Genomic DNA, 19358 nt, shown 5'->3' with positions numbered 1-19358 from the left:
TAACAGTATTATTCCTGAAGTGATGGACTCCCATGTGGAGACCCTGAAACGGACCTAGCCACCATTGTGGTGATTCCCAAGTCTCAGCTCCCCAAGGCCCACTGCTTTGATTTTTGCCCTATCTCCCTCATCAACTCGGAACTCAAAATATTTGCCTCAGTTTTGGCACATTGCATATGCCCTCACTTGGACAAATTGGTCCAGATGGACCAGTGTGGCTTTATGCCCTCCCGGGGAACCAGGCACTGCCTCAGATGGCTCCATCTTGCTCTGGCACACTGACAACAACTGACCCCCTATCTCTCTTTGCTCCTCGTAGATTTCAAGAAAGCATTTGATTCCGTGGACTGGCAATATCTGGAGGCAATGTTGTCAGAGATGATATTTGGGTCCCCCTTTCGTAACTTGGTCAAGACCTTTTTCGGAGATGGGATTTGGGTCCCCCTTTCATAACTTGGTCAAGACCCCTTACGGAGATGGGATTTGGGTCCCCCTTTCGTAACTTGGTGGAGGCCCTGTACTGCAAGCCGCAAGCCCAGGTGATAGTTAACGGAGCCCTTTCACGCCCCTTCCCCATTGAACGAGGCAGGGATGCCCCCTCTCGCCCCTCCTTTTCGTATTTGTGATGGAGCCCTTTGCCTCTCTTATTCGCACTGATCCGCTTCTCTTGGGATGGCATTGGCCTATATGGCAGAGGACAAGATTGCCCTCTACGCTGACGACGTCCTGATCTTTCTGTCTGATCCAGCTCGCTCAGGGCCTCGATGTCTCCGAGCCCTGCACCTCTTTGAGTGTGTCTCCGGGCTCCGATTGAATGCGGCCAAGTCGGTCCTGGTCCCCCTTCATCTGTCGAGAGAATGTTTCGATTGGCAGTCCTCGATCCCTCTAAGGGGACAGTTGTTCAAATACTTGGGGTTCTGGATGACACTCCTTCCCGATTTAGCCTGGTCTCTCAACGTCACTCCTCTGGTGAAACTGGTTCGCATCGATCTCCTTCGATGGCAAATGCTGCCACTAAACCTCATGGGCAGTATCGTCCATTTTTAAGATGATGGTCCTGCCCAGTTTCCTCTATATGCTCCAAAACACAACCCTATCCTTCTCGCGGTCCTGGTTCAGAGAGAGATGGATGGTTTGGCCACTAAATTCCTGGGAGGAGGCCGGAGACCGAGAATAGCCCTCACTCAATACAGGTTTCCACCCTTTGACGGGGGGTTAGGAATGGCAAACCTGTATTTACATTATCTGGTGACTAGGCTCCTCACCGTGCATGACTGGTTTAAGGGTGGCTGGTCGGATCCGGCCTACCACCTCGAGTTGCATACTTTGGGTTTTTCCGGGATTCAAGGGATGCTCTACGGAACCGATATCCAACATGCTCTGCCGGAAGTTACCTGTAGTTGTAGGGTGTTCTTGCAGGCAAACTAACCCAATATACCTCTTTGTGGTGCAGAAAGTGGCTCAAAGAGGTTACCTCTCTTTGTGGTTTCAGAGTCTGGAATCTTATTGCAATTTCTTAGCTGGGGGGTGTCTGGTGCGGGAGCCACATACGCAAATTCCCAGACCTGCCGACCCGGTTCTCCCTCCGCACCTCTCAGTTCTACCGCTATCTACAGTTGCACCATGCCCTCCATGCACACATCTCTAAGGGGACCTCTTTACCCGAATATAGCCCGGCTGAAGCCCAGGTCTTGACTGGCAATCTGGGTAAAGGGGGGATTTCCCGCATCTATCGCTCCCTTACAAATAACACCTCCAACTCCTTCTCCTATCTCCTGGATAAGTGGGAGGGTTGGATTGGTTCCCTAGATGAAGATGATTGGAGAGATGCACTGATGGCCCCTAAACTAGTTACTGCTTCAGAGCGGCTCCGACTACTTCAAATATACTACTTACATGCGGCTTACCTCACGCCATTGCGTCTTCATCACTCTGGGCTCCGACCTGATGCTTCCTGTCCCCGCTGTAGCTGCTGCCCCCATGCAGATTTTTATCACATGGTATGGCTCTGTCCTTCAATCACGCACTACTGGGAGTTAGTGACAGTTGAACTTACAGAGGTCCTAGGCTGGGAGGTCCTGTTGAAACCGATGACCATACTTTTGGGTGTTACTGATGGTTTGGATGGGAACAAGGCCAAGAAGCTTTGTCTCACCACAGCACTGATGGTGGCTAAACGGGATATTGCAGCCCTCTGGTTAGACCCGGCAGCTCCTTCCATGACACGTTGGCGCAGAGGGGTAGATTGGTGTGCAGCCCAGGAACGTCCAATGTATGCGGCCCGAGGCTCCCCCAAAATGTTTCGAAGGGTGTCGGGCAAGTAGGTCGGGGTGGTAGATGACTGAACCTTCCTGAAGATCACCTACGGACTTAGGCGCGGTCATTGTTGCTTGCTACTCTGGATTCATGTATGCGTGGGTATTATTTCTTTATTTTTGTCACTGTTCTCTACTAATCATTGTGATAAGAGCTGACTTTGTTTTTTCTTGTTGCAAATGTGCTAAATCAATAAAATTTATTATAAAAAAAAACATTCACATTACCATAGTTCTCCGGTTGCCAGTAGGTAGTTATAGTTAGGACCTAGTTTCTATAGGAAACTCGTTTTTTGTTTTCTCAACATCTTTGGAACCGGTTGATGAATCTTCACGATATTTTCAAAACGTGTGGCCTGCTTCGGTCAGCTCCTGTCTTGAACGTTTCGGGGTGATTCGTCAAGCTGGGGCCGAGAAAACAGGAGGGTCCCAAAACGTGTTTTCTCCATGTTAATTCCCATAGGAAACTTTAGACACGGCTACAGTTCGAACTACTGAACGGAATTTTACCAAATTTGGCAGAAAGGTAGCCCTTGTTTCAGAAGGAGACCTTTTTTTTAAATGGAGTAATTCAATAGTTCCTGAGAAATTAAAAAAATAGAGGTCGCAAAATCAATTTCCCATAGGAAACTTTAGACTAGGTTATAGCTTGAACTGCTGAACCAAATTACACCATATTTGTCAAAAAGGTAGCCCTTGGTTCAGAAAGAGACCTTTTTTTAAATTGTGTAAATCCATTCAGTAGTTGCTGAGAAAATAAAAAAATAAATGTTTCGATATATAGAGGCGCGTGGATCCGCGCACCCTCCTGACCACAAGGTTTATTCTAATTGACTGTCAACACTCCAAACCAGGAAGTGTTGGTAGCCATCTTGTGTCTCGGTAACTGAGGCACAAGAAAACAGAAAAACAAACGCAAAAAACAAGAAAAGGGAGCAGGGTAGAAACACCCTGACCCCTAGACCTGCTCAGGGGTCCCACAAAGACTAACATGTAGATGTTGAAGAGCGTGGGGCTGAGCGACGATCCTTTGGGTACTCCGGAGTTGATCTCTGTGAGTTTGGAGAGGAAAGGTTGGAGTCTGATTCTTTGGGTTCGGCCAGTGAGGAAAGAGTGGATCCAGTTGAGGGCGGTTCCCTGTATGCTGGCGTCATGGAGTCTGGCGGTGAGAGTGTGGTGGGAGATGGGGTTGAAGGCTGCAGAAAGGTCTAGTAGGATGAGGGCTGCAGTGTGACCTTGGTCGAGGAGAGTGCGGATGACGTCTGTAGCGGTGAGAAGGGCGGTCTTGGTGCTGTGGTTGCTGCAGAATCCGGATTTGGAATATGGGTATGTAGTTTTTGAGGTCCATCGGGTCTGCAGAGGGCTTCTTGAGGAGGGGCTTGACTTCTGCATGTTTCCAGTCATTGGGGAATGTGCAGGATTCGAAGGTGGCATTGATGGTGCATCGTAGCTCGGGTGCTATGGCGGCAGGTGATCTGTGGAAGATGTGTGGCAGGCAGGGTCAGTGGGGGCTCCTGAGTGAATGCTCTTCATGGTCGTGGTGGTGTCTTCGGTGGTGACCGGGGTCCAGGCATAGATGGTAGGCTAGCTGGCGTTGCTGGAGGTAGGTGTGGTTTTGGTGTCTTGTGTCTGTTTGTTGAAGTTGTCGTAGAGGGACTTGATTTTGAGGTGGAAGTAGGAGCCAAGTTTACTGCAGAGGTCCTGGGAAGGTGTGAAGTCCGAGGCTATGCTGGGGGGTTTAGTGAATTCCTGAATGATGCTGCAGAGTTCCTTCGAGTTGCTGGAATTGGCGAGGATTTTGTCCTGGATGAATGTCTTTTAGGTGGCTTTGATGCGTTGGTGGTATTCTGTCATGGCCTTCTTGTAGGTGGTCCGATCTTCTGGGGTTTTGCTGTTTCTCCATAATTTCTTAAAACCTCTGCAGGTGTGTCTGGATTCTTGGAGGTCGGTGGTGAACCAGGTGGCTTTCATGGGGTGCTGTATGTTGGAATTGTGGAGGAGGGCTAGCTAGTCTGCGCAGTTGGTGATCCATCTGTGTCATTCTTTGGCTGTAGAGTTGACGTCCGTTGTAGTGGGAGGGGGATCTTGGTTGAGGGTGGAGTTGAGGTGCAACTCGGTCACCTTGCTCCAGTTCCTTTGCTCAGGAGGTGGTGTAGATTTGTGAGCAGCAGCTTTGTCGAAGGAGAAGTGTACACAGTGGTGGTCTGTCCAGGGTGGATGTGTTGTGTGGCTGAAGTAAATGTTGCTCCTTCCTGCGAAGATGGGGTCGAGGGTGTGTCCTACCTTGTGGGTAGGGGTGGTGATGAGCTGCTTCAGTCCAATGTTGGCGATGTTGTTGGTGGAGTTAGGGTCGCTGAGGTTGTAGAAGTGGAGGTTAAGGTCTCAGAGCAGTATGTAGTCCATGGAGGCAATGGAGTGGGGCTCAATGAGGTCGGTGGTTGTGGTGAACGTATTTCGTGGTCCGGGAGGTCTGTAGGCGATGGTGCCCCATAGGGTCAATCTGGGGCAATACTGGATCTGGAAATGGAGGTGTTCCGTGGGGGACGAGGAGTGGTTGGTTCTGGAAGTGGTGCGTAGGAGGGAGTTCTAGTGTGCGATGGAGAGTCCTCCTGAGTGGTTGGGGCAGTCCTTCCTCTGGATCTTATATCTGTCGAATATGGCGGTTGCGATGTCGGGGCGGAGGTGGAATTGGTCCAGGTTTCCGTGAAGAAGGCAACGACTGGCGAAAGGGTGTTGAGGAGGTCCCAGATCTCTACTGTGTGTCTGTGCAGGGAGCATATGTTGAGGAGGATGCATCTCAGGGGTTTGGGTTCGCTGGCGTACGGCAGGAGGGCGGTGGCCGTGGGGGTCCCAGCTGCTCCATGCAAAATAAATATCTAGCCCCTATATAGGGTACACGTGGCATCAGACTTGCCTTTTAGTTCACTAATAGCATTGTCAGCAGGGCAGGGGCAGGAATGTTTCACCGTTCATGTTTAGAAACTCACTTTTAATAGATATATTACAAAAGCATGTTGTGGTAGTGCACTGTAATTTACAGACAGCGCATTTTCATTCAAATGGCCACAAACATTCCCACTGACATGCAGTTTTATTGAGAAAACTGTATAGCGTACAGATGATAATCTGTGGAAATCGGGTTTCAGCAAATATTTATCATTTGCACATAATCAAGTAAAGCGTTTTCATTTGTTTTTATCTCATTAGGGCTTATTTATGAGCCCTTGCCACACTTTTGTGCCGCCAGTGCGTCACTTTTTGTGATGCACCAAGGGCGTAAAAAATTCGCCATGTTGCACCCTATTTATATAGTGACACATCTAGACAGATGCGTCACTTGATCGCGGCGGCGGTGGGTGACGGCGCTTTCATGTTGAAGTGCGATGTTAAGTTAGCGTTCTGGCTGCTTCCGGGTCATCCGGAGGATCACCGGTTGTGGGGAACCGGTTTGACGGGTGCAATATTGGGGACAAAGCATTGCCCATGGGATGTTCGATCTCGAGTGCGCTGTTTGGGCGATTCAGTTCCTTGTTGCAGTGGGCTTTTTCCTGGCGGACAGGCTCTGAGACCGTGACACATGACCTGGATGACTTCTTTCTGGTGGGACGGCCGGGTTCGACGGACTGCCAGCGGCAGCTCGTCAGTTTTACGGGCCTCTTGGGCTGCTGGGGGTGCCCCTGGCGCCAGAGAAGACATACCCTCCCAGTACGGTGCTGTCCTTGCTTGGTATAGAGCTCAACTCCGGGCCATGGAAGCACGCCTGCCAGAGGACGAGGGGGCGGCAATGTTGGCATGGGGGGCGACAGCACTGCCCATGGGATGTTCGATTTCGTATGCGCTGTGTGAGCCATTCAGTTCTTTTTGCAGTGGGCTTTTTCCTGGTGGACAGGCTCTGGTCGGTGACGCACTATCTGGATGACTTCTTTCTGGTGGGACGGCTGGGTTTCGACAGACTGCCAGCGGAGCTGGACGGTTTTACGGGCCCTGTGGTTTACCTGGGGGTGCCCCTGGCGCCAGAGAAGACGCACAGTCCCAGTTCGGTGCTGTCATTCCTTGGTATAGAGCTCAACTCCGTGGCCATGGAAGCACGCCTGCTGGAGGACAAGAGGACGGCAACGTCATTGTTTGGGTCTGACGCTGTCCGGTTTGACGCTGCTGCATCATCGACTACGGTTGTCGGCAGGGATTAAGGGGGATTTGCTTGGGACAGGCGTTCTTCGGGCATTCCCATGATGCCTATGAGCGGGCAGGGGAGGAGTTGCGGCGGTCGGGAGCAGTGAGGCAGGGGATCAGTGGCTTCAGCAGGAGCAGGTGGTGCGGTTTTGGTTGAATTTGATGTTCGGGGGCTTTCGGGGGTGACGACTCGCCATCGGTGGGGGAATGGGGGACGGGGCTGTTGGAAGGCTGGGCAGGGGGTTTGGTCGAGGAGGAGGTGACAGAGTGTATGCGGCACAGGTGTTGGGGGTCCTGCGGCATGCCCTAGGGTGTATGGGTGAGGACCCGAAGGCGTTATGGAGGCATTCCTTCGGAGTGGGGCGGCAACGGAGGCTGCGCATAAGGTTTGAGGAAGGCTTTTGGCCCTGGAGGTCGGACTGTTGGCGGGTGTCTGTCAGGCTGCGGGGGTGGGGGGTGAAATAATGACATGAAGGACATTTCTCGCCTCTCACATGTGTGTCTTTTCAGGTGCAGGGGCGGGGCCAACTGCGGCGGCGCTGGAGATTTATATTGGTGGACACTCATTTATAAAGCGAGCAAAAAGGGGGACTGGGTCAAGCACCGGAATCAGAAGTTGGAATTGGACGACAGGTTGTTTCAATGTCAATGGCAAGGGAAGAGGGCAGGTGCTGGCATGCGTTATTGGCAGCTTTGCGTGAAGTGGTAAAGGGGAGAGTGTGCCAGACGTGGCCTTGGTACCGTGCAAAGGGTTAGCGTTGGTTAAACAAGTGAAGGGGGCCCTGTTAGAGATAAGGCGCAGGTAGGCGGGGTGTCATATAATTTGGTCAGAGTTTCGGTCCCAGGCGGTGTAATTAAGATAACAGTCTAGTAGTTGGGGGGGCGGAGCGAGTTGGGTTGAGGGGAAGAGGAGGAGTCAGGACAGGATGAGGGCAGTTAGAGTAGGGACAGGGTGATTGCTGGACGTACAGAATAAAGCTCCAGTGAAACCATAACCAGTGTCTGTGGTTATTTGTAGCGCAATGCTACAACTGGCCACAAGGGTGGGATAACTAAGCCCACTGTCCACAGGACCCCACGAGAGCACCTTGTCCCAGTCAGCGTCGAGGAGAACGCTGCCGAATGAAGCAAAGCTGCCGCCTGAGCGGAGAGGCCAGCAGCAGGTGACCCTACCCCTCCAGAGACGGGGAGGGGCCGAAGCAACTAGCGCTGAATCGCTCGAAGAAAAGAAGCTGGTCGCGCTGAAACGCGACTCACGCTGGAAGTGTGCACATTGGGTGAGTGCTCACAGCGCAGAAGTCGGGAGCCCACTCCGACTCTGCCTAGCACCCCAGAGCGAGAAAAAGGTACCTCGGTCTGGAGGACCCCGTCCCCGAGGGTCTGCTGGCAAGCGCCGCCAAGCGCGCTGGAATCGGAGACTGTGTGCCGTCGGATGTCGGAAAACCTCACGCCCGATGCGTGAGTTTCGGCACGCTTTCGCCGAAGAAGAGCGGGAACTTGCAAAGCAAGGCGGGAGCCCACCCCAACCTCACCTGGTGGTAGCAGTGGCTGAGGAGAAGGGAATTCTGATGTGTGCTGCCTCCTGAAGTCGCCTGCCGGTGAGTCCAGAGTGAACTGGGACCGAGTGAACTATGAGAGAAAGCCTTGTGTGCATGTAGTGACGGCGGCCATCTTGGAGTCAGGCAATTTTCAAGACAGACCCCTTGATCATTGTAGAGCGGCCATTTTGAAGTCAGGCATACAGCAACAGAAACAAGCACTGACAGGAGCAAATAAACAAGCATTGGCGAGAAGAAATAAACAAGCATTGACAAGTACAAATAAACAAGCATTGGCGAGAAGAAATAAACAAGCACTGACAAGGGCAAATAAACAAGCATTGGCGAAAAGAAATAAACAAGCATTGACAAGAGCAAATAAACAAGCATTGGTGAGAATAAACAAACAAGCACTGCCGATAACAAGCGTGAGTGAACCACATAGCACTAACATTGACAAACGCAAGCAGTGTGGTGAAGAAACAGGCACAAGCAAAGGAAGAGTGAAAGGAAAGCAGCGACACAATGGTGACCCCAGACACCTCACCACAGCGGAAGCCCCTTGTCGCAGGAGGATCACACCTGCGAGCTCTGGAACCTCTGACCGTGACCACGGGAGGGAGCATGGGCCTCAAGTGGCAAGAATGGCTAGAAGACTTCGAAGATTATATTGAGAGATCCAAAGTGACGGAAGACAAAGAGAAGTTAATTGCCCTCCGCAACCTAGCAGGCCGGGAAATAAGCAAAATAATCAAGGACCTTTCGCCTGTAGATACTGGAACCTATGACAAAGTGCGTGAGGCACTGAACAAGAAGTTTCTCCATAAAAGAAATGTGGACTATGAGCGCCACGCATTTCATCAAGCTCGTCAGGGGAAAGAGGAAGCAATGAGTGCATTCATCACCCAGTTACGACGGCTGTCGAGACACTGTGAGTTTGAAACCTTCTCGCCCGATGCTGCCATCAAATCGCAAATCATAGCCGGCTGTCACTCGGAAACACTCAGGGGGCGGCTACTGAGAAAACCCCACGAATTGGAGGAGATCGAAGAAATGACTCGTATATACGACCAAGCGGAGGAACACGCCGCCACCATTGAAACAGGACACAGTGTCAGTCATGAGCAAGCACACCGCGTTCAAGAACAACCTCGTAGCAGAAGGAAGTATTTGCAAGAGAAGCAATGGAGACCTAGACCGTCATCTCGCCAAGACGCCCGGAGTACAGGAGAAGAGAACCGGGGCAAAGGGACCAAAAGCCAGAAAGGACTAAACGATGCTATCGGTGTGGATATGACTATCCTCATATAGACACCTGTCCAGCCATGGGTCAGCGATGCAGGAAATGTGGGCGATCCAACCACTTCGAAGCAATGTGCGGGGACTATCACAAGGAAAGGCGAAGTGAAACAACGAGATCGTCCCGCTCAGTCACAAGAAAACATCACATACGAGCTGTTCAAGGAGAGTCCATGCGGTCCCCAGGCTCATCACATTCCAGCCGAGAATCACGCAGGTCACGATGGGAACGCAGATCCCCATCTCGGGACTCGAGATCATCGTCCTCCAAAGACTCAACTTACACCGTGGAATACTTGAACATGATTGCGGATCCTGATCAACTGAAAAAGTATCCACGCCTAGACATTAGAGTGGGGAATCACGACACCAAATTTGTAATGGACAGTGGAGCCTCGCTGAACTATATTCCAGTTACGGAACACGAGAAAATGATCCCGAAACCCCCACTGACTTTTGCACCAGTCCGCGTCTTCACGTGGATGTCCAAAAAACCACTCCCCTGTCTGGGTAAATTCCACACAACACTTACCCATGATGACATCTCCATATAGGCGGTCATACCTGTCATCAAAGGGCCTGAAGCCGACTGCCTACTCAGCCTCCCCACCGCAGAGCGTCTTCGTCTGGTGGAAATCTTATTAAAGGTCAATGACAATCAGAACTGTGTCAGCAAGTTTCCCAAATTATTTCAAGGCCTAGGCAAGCTAAAAGGGTGTCAAATTCATCTGCACATTAACGAACAGGTCAAACCCGTTGCGCAGCACCCACAACGTGTTCCATTTCATCTTCAAAGTGCCGTCGAGGACGAACTTCAAGAACTCCTATCCGCAGACATCATTGAGCGCACGGTGGCCCGACCCCTTGGGTATCGCCGGTGGTCATCGTACCTAAGAAAGGGACTCCCAACAAAGTGAGACTGTGCGTTGACATGCGCCTACCAAACACCGCAATTGAAAGGGAGCGACACTCTGGACCGCATCTGAGCGATATGATCTCTGCGCTGAATGGCGCAAGGGTCTTCTCGAAGCTAGACCTGAACAAAGGTTATCACCAGCTAGAATTAGACACCAAATCTCGCTACATCACCAAGTTTGCAACTCACCTAGGACTTTTTAGGTACAAACGGCTGAGCTTCGGTGTCTCGTCCTCCGCAGAAATCTTTCAGGAGGCAATCCGTCAAATCATTCAACACATCCCCAACACCTTGAACTACAGCGACGACATCCTAGTCTATGGGTCTGATGTTCGTGAGCACGACATCGCTCTTGATCGCGTTTGTCATGCCCTGTTGGATGCGAATCTGACGTTGAACAAGGAGAAATGTGAGTTTCACCAGGCCACTTTGAAATTATTTGGCCACATTTTCTCAGATGAAGGCATGAAGCCTGACCCAGACAAGATTGCGACCTTGAATAATACCAAGAGCCCGCAGGATGTCAATGACTTGAGGTCTTTCTTAGGGATGGCCAGCTACTGTGCCCGTTACATCCGTGACTATGCGACCATCAGTCACCCCCTTCGGATCCTTACCAAGCTTGGTCAACCGTTTGACTAGACTCCTGAGTGTGAGCGGGCATTCAAGGACATCAAGCGTGCTGTGGAGTCGGCCGACAGCCTCTCATACTTCAACCCTCAACGGAAGACTGAGATCACCGCTGACGCCAGCCCCGTTGGATTGGGGGCCATCTTGGCTCAATACGATAATGACTCTGACCAGAGGCGGATTGTTGCCTATGCCAGTCGCAGCCTGTCTGATCCTGAGAAGAAGTAACCGCAGCCAGAGAAGGAAAGTCTTGCTGTGGTCTGGGCATGCGAACACTTTCATGTCTTCATATATGGCAAGCACTTTACCCTGATCACTGATCATCAGGCGTTGGTCACCATCTACGGCAACCCGAAATCCAAGATGCCTCAGAGAATTGAGAGATGGGTTCTCAGACTTCAGGAGTACACTTTCACTATTGTTCATAAACCGGGGAAGGCGGAGAACCCAGCTGATTACATGTCCCGCCACCCTCAGCCATTTTCAGAATCCAAACCATCGATTGCTGAGGAGTATATCCACTTTGTGGCTGACCAAGCACTGCCACCTGCCATTCCCATGGACGTCATTCGGGAGGTCACCGCCCAAGACACCATCCTGCAAATGGTACTCCACCGGATCCAAACTAATCGATGGAGATATAACCCGCAAGAAGAAGACACAGACTCTACAATCCGGAAAGAGATACAAGCATTCCGGCACGTCTGCGATGAACTGTCGGTCACCACCGATGGAGTCCTCCTGAGAGGTCAACGACTTGTCATCCCCAGTCAACTACGGCAGGGAGTTATCAATTTAGCCCATGAAGGCCACAGAGGAGTAGTATCTACGAAGCGAGCTCTACGGGAACGCGTCTGGTTCCCCTTTCTTGACCAAATGGTGGAGTCTACACTGAAGGATTGCCACCTCTGCCAGTTGACCAGCAAAAGCAATCCACCGGCACCACTACAAATGACCACCCTACCCAGTGGAGTGTGGCAAGAAATTGCCATGGACTTCTATGGACCACTGCAGTCTGGAAAATATGTGGTTGCCATAATCGACGAATATTCACGATTTCCCATTGCACAAATAATATAGTCTACAAGCGCCTCCTGCACTCTCAAGGTGCTAGATGAGGTATTTGCAACATGGGGTGTCCCCAAAGAGGTCAAGACGGACAATGGGCCCCCATTCAATGGACACGAATTTAGTGCCTTTGCAAAACACATGGACTTCAAGCACAGAAAAGTTACACCACTCTGGCCACAAGCAAATGGCACCATTGAAAGATTTATGGCTACGATCAAAAAGACATTTCAGCAAGCCACTGCTGAGAAGAGAGAACTGCAGGCCGCTCTGAATGAAGTTCTCAGAGCTTACAGGACAACTCCCCACTCAACCACCGGACAATACCCTGCAACCCTCATGCTAGGGCGGCCAATGAGAAATCGCATCCCGACATGGGAAGGTGCGTTGCAAGTGGTATCGCCAAGTCACATTCACCAGGAAATGGCAGTGACTGACAAGCATAACAAGGACCGAATGAAATCATATGCAGATGCCAAAAGGAGAGCGAGGTCTCCATCCTTGCATGAAGGGGACCATGTCTTCATCAAACAGGAAAAGCAGAGAAAGACTGACGCCCGATTCCGTGACGAGCCACTGCTAGTTATCCAACAGAAGGGCACCATGTTGACGTCGGAATCTGAACAACGCCGAATCACCAGGAACATCTCCCACTTCAAGAGGTGTCCGCAAGACATGAAAGGACCCGGGATGAGCCCGACTGGCACTCTTGCACTTGAAGAACCTGACCTTGGTGTTACAGAAGGCAGAGGTCAGCAAAATGAGCCTGTGCCAAATGCGTCCACTGGGACCATGTCATTGCGGCCACGTCGTGATATCCAGCCACCAAAGAGACTCATTGTAGAGATGGACTGAAGCACTGTTTGTTTGTTTTATTAAGAAAAGGGGAGATGTAATGAAGTTAACAGTCTAGTAGTTGGGGGGGCGGAGCGAGTTGGGTTGAGGGGAAGAGGAGGAGTCAGGATAGGATGAGGGCAGTTAGAGTAGGGACAGGGTGAATGATGGACTTACAGAATAAAGCTCCAGTTAAACCATAACCAGTGTCTGTGGTTATTTGTAACGCGATGCTACAGGCGGGTTTGGAGGGGGGCTGAGAGGCCAGTGGCCATAGATATGACCAGGAGGAAATGAAGGCTTTTTGGGGCGAAAGAAGGTTTTGAACTGTTTGTGGATTGGGGGAACCAGTTTAGGGGAGGGGGTGGGGGGTTTGTCCGGAAATTACATATTTAGTGAGGTCTAGTTTCGTACGGCGCAGGCCAAGGGTTTTCATTGTGTAAGGTGCACCTGCTTCAAATAAAGCGGCCTTTATCACACCTAATTTTGACTCTCTGGTCGGTGCTGTTTGCCCCCTCCCCCTCCCCCATTGGGCCCCAAACAGCGAGTGGCTATGCACTGCTGACAGCCTGCTTACTCACGGGTGGGTTGCTGGCTAAACCATATTGCTTTTGTTTGCCAGGAATAACCGAAGGAATACTGGGTTATTGATGCCAGCTAAGCACGTCCAAAATACATTTGGAATTGGCCCTGTTTAGCATTGAGAGCTGAGAAGGCTGCCTGGGACAATTGGTTAACCGTGTCCCGGCAGAGACACTGAAGAAGGCTCTGTTAATAGATGTTTTTGAAGATCAGATCGAGGGCCCCTCCCGTTTGATAATACCCCGCCCCCGAATGAACAGATACCAAAACCTCCGGAATCCCACCTGTTAATTGGTGCAGTGAGGCGCGATAAGAAAATAATGGCATACTTCACAAATTTGAAAGAAAACTGTAGTGTGCGCTCCAGTTTATGCACGTCACGCAGACGTGACGTGCGGCGGCAATGTTGGCAGCGATGCGCGCGCAGTGGCATTGCTCGCCGAGAACTGAGCGAGACGGCAGCGCCGGCCGGCGCTCCTCGAATTACCCTTATATATGTGATAAATAAAGTTCGATTGGAATACAAACCTGCAGTCAGTGATTCATTAAGGAAGCAACTTTACAGTGGCGACGAGGTCGGGAGGTGCCCAGCTAGACGACACCAGGAAAAAAAACGGACCCTCCACGTGGGCAGCAACAGGGAAGGCAATCATCCGGTCCACCCAGACCTGTGCAAATATCTACCCTGCACAGCCCAGCCAACTCGACGGCTCACAGGGACACAGCAGGATACACCTAAGGTACGGCGAGTTCGAGGAGCGTGGCAGAGCCACAGCTACCCACAGAGGCGGCGAAGAGGTCAGAGAGGTGGTACAGACACCCCACAGCAGCCAAGCCAAGCGCGCAAATTTCCCGAGAAATAACGTCAGGGAGGAACAGCGCTGGCTACCAAAGAGGAGGAGGTGGGGACTAGCACTGAGAGTCCCCAGGAGGAAACGAGTACAGAAGTAAAGGACAACACCCCAGGCAGTCCCACTGGCAAAGACGTCAACGCAACAGCGGCCAGGGAGGTGAAAATGAGTACACCAGCAGGATATGCAATTGCGCCAGTGCAATTCCTACCAAAACCTGGAGACCCACTGATGAAGTGGGAGGACTGGAAAGAATATATAGATAATTTCATAGTGATCCTGGAGGATGAGAACGAAGAAAAATTCACTCCACAAAGGAAGAAACGCATACTGTTGCTGAACTTGGGACCGGAAGGACTCAGAATCTACAAGAGCCTGGTGCCCAAGCAGAGAGATAGTACCGATGTTGACGTGTATGCCCACGCAGTTGAAGACCTGGATGAACGTTATCGCCCCACAATCTGTGTGTCAGTGGACAGATTTAACTTCCAGCGAAGGAAACAACGGGCCGGAGAATCCATAGAAGAATACGTAGCGGCCTTGAGGAAGCTGGCGGCCACGTGCAAATATGCACTGTGGGAAGTAATGCACACTACGAGCACGAACGTACAGGACAAGTTATGGGCAAGTGGTGACACCACACTCAAAGACGTTTTGGTCATCGTCAAAAGGGCGACTCTCGCACGAAGGTGCGCCGATGCGACCAAGAAAGACGTAGCGACCCCGACCATGGTGAACAGGGTACAAGAAGAGGATCACCGCAGAGACCAGAGAGGCAAGAACCCAGTACCCAAAGGAGCCAACAGATGGCAGGGAAATTCAGGACCGCAAGGGAAGCAAACAAGCAATGACAGCAAGAAAACGTGCTATAGGTGCGGAAGTTGGTCCCACGAAGCACACGATAGAAGATGTCCGGCGTTCCGGGCCAAGTGCCTACACTGCGGTATCATAGGCCATTATGAGAAAGTGTGCCGGAAGAAGCTATCCAAAGGGGTAGTGAAATATGTTGACCAAGGTGAAGAAGATCTGGAGGAGGTTGCAGAGGAAGATGTGGTCACCGTCCTATGCATATACGACCAGGTATTGTGCGTGGAAGGGAAAAGGTCGACCAAACCCGTACTGCAATTGTCAATGGGCGGGATCACCATCAGTGTTGTGGCGGACACAGGTTCTCCATACACCATTGTCCAACGGGCCGTGTGGGAAGAAGCGTTCAGACCGAAGTTGGGCCCAGAGTTGGAGAAACTAGACATTCGACCGGTCACATACAATGGCGATCGCATTCCGATGGTGGGGTTCCGACGCCTGTTGTTTGAATTTAGGGGCCGATCAGCATGGTGCAAACTGTACATTGCAGAGAGGGGACCTTCCGTCTTGGGATGGCTAGACCAGGGCGACCTAGGAATAAAATTGGATCCAGGAGGGAAGGAGCAAATATTACTCACAGAACCGGAGGTATGGCCCGATTTGAACAAATGGAAGGAGAACTACCCAAAGGTGTTTGGAGGCACAGTGGGAAGGATGGAGAACTTCCAACACAAGATCGTGCTCAAGGAAGGAGCCACCCCTGTGTCCCACAAGGTGAGGAACGTACCCATAGCGGTAAGAGAGGCAGTCCAGACGGAACTCCAAGAATTGGAAAAGAAAGGTATAATCGAACCGATCACCTGCGCCGAATGGCTGGCGCCCTTAGTGGTGGTCATGAAGCCCAATGGGAAAGTCAGGCTCTGTGTGGATTTGAGAGAACTGAACAAGAACATTGTCGTGGAGAAATTTCCCCTCCCTAGGATTGAGGAGATGTTGGCAAAGACCAGAGGAATCAGGTGGTACTCCACTATCGACTTGACCTCAGCCTACCACCAGATAGCACTACACCCGGACAGCAAAAGCCTCACATCCTTCATCACCCCGTTCGGATGCTACCAGTTCTACCGCATGCCGTTTTGGCTGGCCTCGGCGGCTGCAGTCTTTCAGAAAATGATGCATCAACTGTTCAGAGACATCAAAGGCGTCCAGTATTTCCAGGACGACATTCTGGTGATGGGACGCGACAAACTGGACCACGATCAGAAACTCGGAAGAGTGCTACAGACGTTGGAGAACAAAGGCCTTACAGCAGAGTGGACCAAGTGCCGATTGGGCCTGGAATCGGTGACGTACCTAGGCCATGAAATCGGAGTGCAGGGCATCACACCCAAGGCGGAAAATGTAAGAGCAATCGCAGAAGCACCGCTCCCCAAGAACAAGGAAGAGGTCAGGTCGTTCTTGGGGATGGCGGAGTACTACAGCAAGTTTGTAGTACACTTTGCTTCGAAGACCCACCACATGAGGTTGCTAACCAGGGAGAGCACAGCGTTCCAGTGGACACCGGAAGCTCAAACTGAGTTCGAAACTATCAAGAAGGACGTCGCAGGGGCTGTCCCGCTCAAAGGATATGACCCACAGGGCGCCACAGTGCTCACGACCGACGCCAGTGACAAGGGCCTGGGTGCTGTGCTCATGCAAGACCGAGGAAGAGGAGAAATGGAGACAATCAGCTTTGCATCCAGGGCATTGACGGATACCGAAAGCAAATACAGCGTGATTGAGAAGGAGATGCTGGCGGTGGTATGGGCCATGACGAGATTCCGGCAATTCCTATGGGGTACCCGATTTCTACTCAAGACAGATCACAAGCCGTTGGTAAAAGTGCTAACATCGAGTGGACATGCCAGTGCCACTCCCAGGATATCCAAAATGACTCTAAAATTACTCGAGTTCAGGTATGATGTTGAGTACATCCCCGGGAATCGGAACCGAGTAGCTGACTACCTTAGTAGAGTTGCCGCCATGGAGCCAGGGGAGGAAGATCCTGCAGGCAGAGGGGAGTTGGTAGCTCTCGTAGAAGACCAGGAGAAACTAATCAGCCAGCAGGAATGGACAGAGGCATACGAGGAGGACACTAATATGAAGGAAGTGAAGATGCACATTGTACAAGGATGGCCAGACAAAAGGAACGTGAGTGAGAGCATGAAACCATACTACGAAGTGAGGGAAGAACTGTCGCTAGGAGACAAGGGGGTGTTCATTTACAGAGGAGACAAAGTGATCCCCCCAAGGAACCTCATCACCAAGCTCTTGGACCTGCTACATGAGGGCCACTTAGGCATAGGAAAACTCAAAGCAAGAGCCAAACAAAACTACTGGTGGCCAGGCATGGACATAAGGGCGGAAAGGCAAGTCAGGGAGTGTCCACAGTGCCAAGGAGCGGACAAGACCCTAAAACCCCTGCAGCCAGCGTTAGGAAAGTTCGAACCCCCCTCAAATCCATGGGAAGAACTATCCATAGACATTTTGGGACCCGTCCTAGATGACCAGGGCACGCAGAAGTATGTGTGTGTTCTAATGGATCGATACTCCAAGTGGCCGGAGTTGAGGGTGGACGAGTCCATGGACACAGAGAACATCTTAAAGTTTCTGTCAGAGACCTTCACAAGGGAAGGAATCCCCAAGTCCATTCTGAGTGATAATGGCCCCAGTTCACGTCGGAAAGGTGGAGCAAATTTATGCAAAGGAATGGTATCACCATCAAACACACGGCGATTTACCATCCAGCCGGTAACGGCTTAGTGGAGCGGTTTAATAGGGTAGTGATGGGAGCCATACAAGCCGCCATCTCCAGCAACAAAGACTGTGAGAAAGCACTAGAGAATATGGTGTGGGCCTACAGAATAACCCCCACTGGCACGGGGTACAGCCCGTTCCAGATATTGAGAGGGCGAGAACCCTTCACGCATGATAACAGGATTTGGAAGGAGAAGGTCATCACCAGTGAGTGGTCCCCTGCAGTGGTACGGGCCAACTTAGAAAGAGCACAAACAATCTACACCAACCATTACAACAAACGAAGGAATGTGAAAGGAACAGGTCTGGAGAAGGGAGAGTGGGTAAGAGTAAAACTAGCCACTCTACAGAAGAAAGGAGACAGTAAATATAGCAAACCCTTGCAAGTTAAAGAAGTGTATGATCGAGCGGCCCTGCTGAGCGACGGAAATGTGTGGTCTCAGGACCACATGGCCTGGTGCAACAAGGTATTGAGCTGGGAGCAACCCGGAACGGAATGGGAAGAAATGGACGATTTAAATACGGAAGGGGACAATGCGTAAGTGAGCAGTGTGGTGGAGCATGTGCCGGGATGGTGCGAGACGGCGAAGGAGTGAGCGAGAGTCAAGGAGCTGAGATGGACTGGCCGAGGAGAAGCATGATCGATGGTGAGGTGGCGAGTGAAGAAATGGAAGGAACTGAAATCAGAACCAAGAGGCTCCGGGGAGCCCCATCAGGGTTACAAGGAGCGGTAGGCAGGTGGTAAAGCCCTCCAGATTTCGAGACTTCGAATTGGACAATGAATTGTAAGTGACTTCTCAATGTTCAGTAAAAGGGGGAGATATGTAGTGTGCGCTCTAGTTTATGCACGTCACGCAGACGTGACGTGCGGCGGCCATGTTGGCGGCGATGCGCGCGCAGTGGCATTGCGCGCCGAGAACTGAGCGAGACGGCAGCGCCGGCCGGCGCTCCTCGAATTACCCTTATATATGTGATAAATAAAGTTCGATTGGAATACAAACCTGCAGTCAGTGATTCATTAAGGAAGCAACTTTACAAAAACAAATACCCAAACTTAATATGAAGTTGGGTAACTAGGTAAATGTGCAATGCTGCGGCGCGACTGAGATCTGAGAAAAGATTGTACTGTATACACCTGGGGAAATCTACTCTTGGTTATTATGTTCGTTACTATTAACTAGTTCAATAAAAAAAAACACCGTTTAGTTGGCTCTCATTTTGTATACAGATTCAACTCCTATCATTCCTCTTTGTTTGACTTCTAAGTACAGTGTAATTTCTGGACCGATTTATGTGTATTTGTTACAGCACGTATTTCCAGTAGTCATTCGTTTAAGGAAATCTTTGCACTATTATGGCATATGATCGGCCAAGACATCTGTGCTGATTTGCCACAGTAATTTAGTTTTTGCAGTGTATTTACCTCTCTGGTAAATGTCACCCCTTCTTTATAGAACAGTTACGTCACTTCCTTTAAACACCCTATATGAAAAGTCGCTGTTTTAGCACCGCATCCTAATCTTTCCAATAGCCGAGAAAACACCTTACA

This window comes from Lissotriton vulgaris, chromosome 6 (assembly GCF_964263255.1).
Source record: "Lissotriton vulgaris chromosome 6, aLisVul1.2, whole genome shotgun sequence".
In the NCBI taxonomy this organism is placed as follows: domain Eukaryota; kingdom Metazoa; phylum Chordata; class Amphibia; order Caudata; family Salamandridae; genus Lissotriton; species Lissotriton vulgaris.
Note: the sequence above shows the minus strand (reverse complement) of the source record.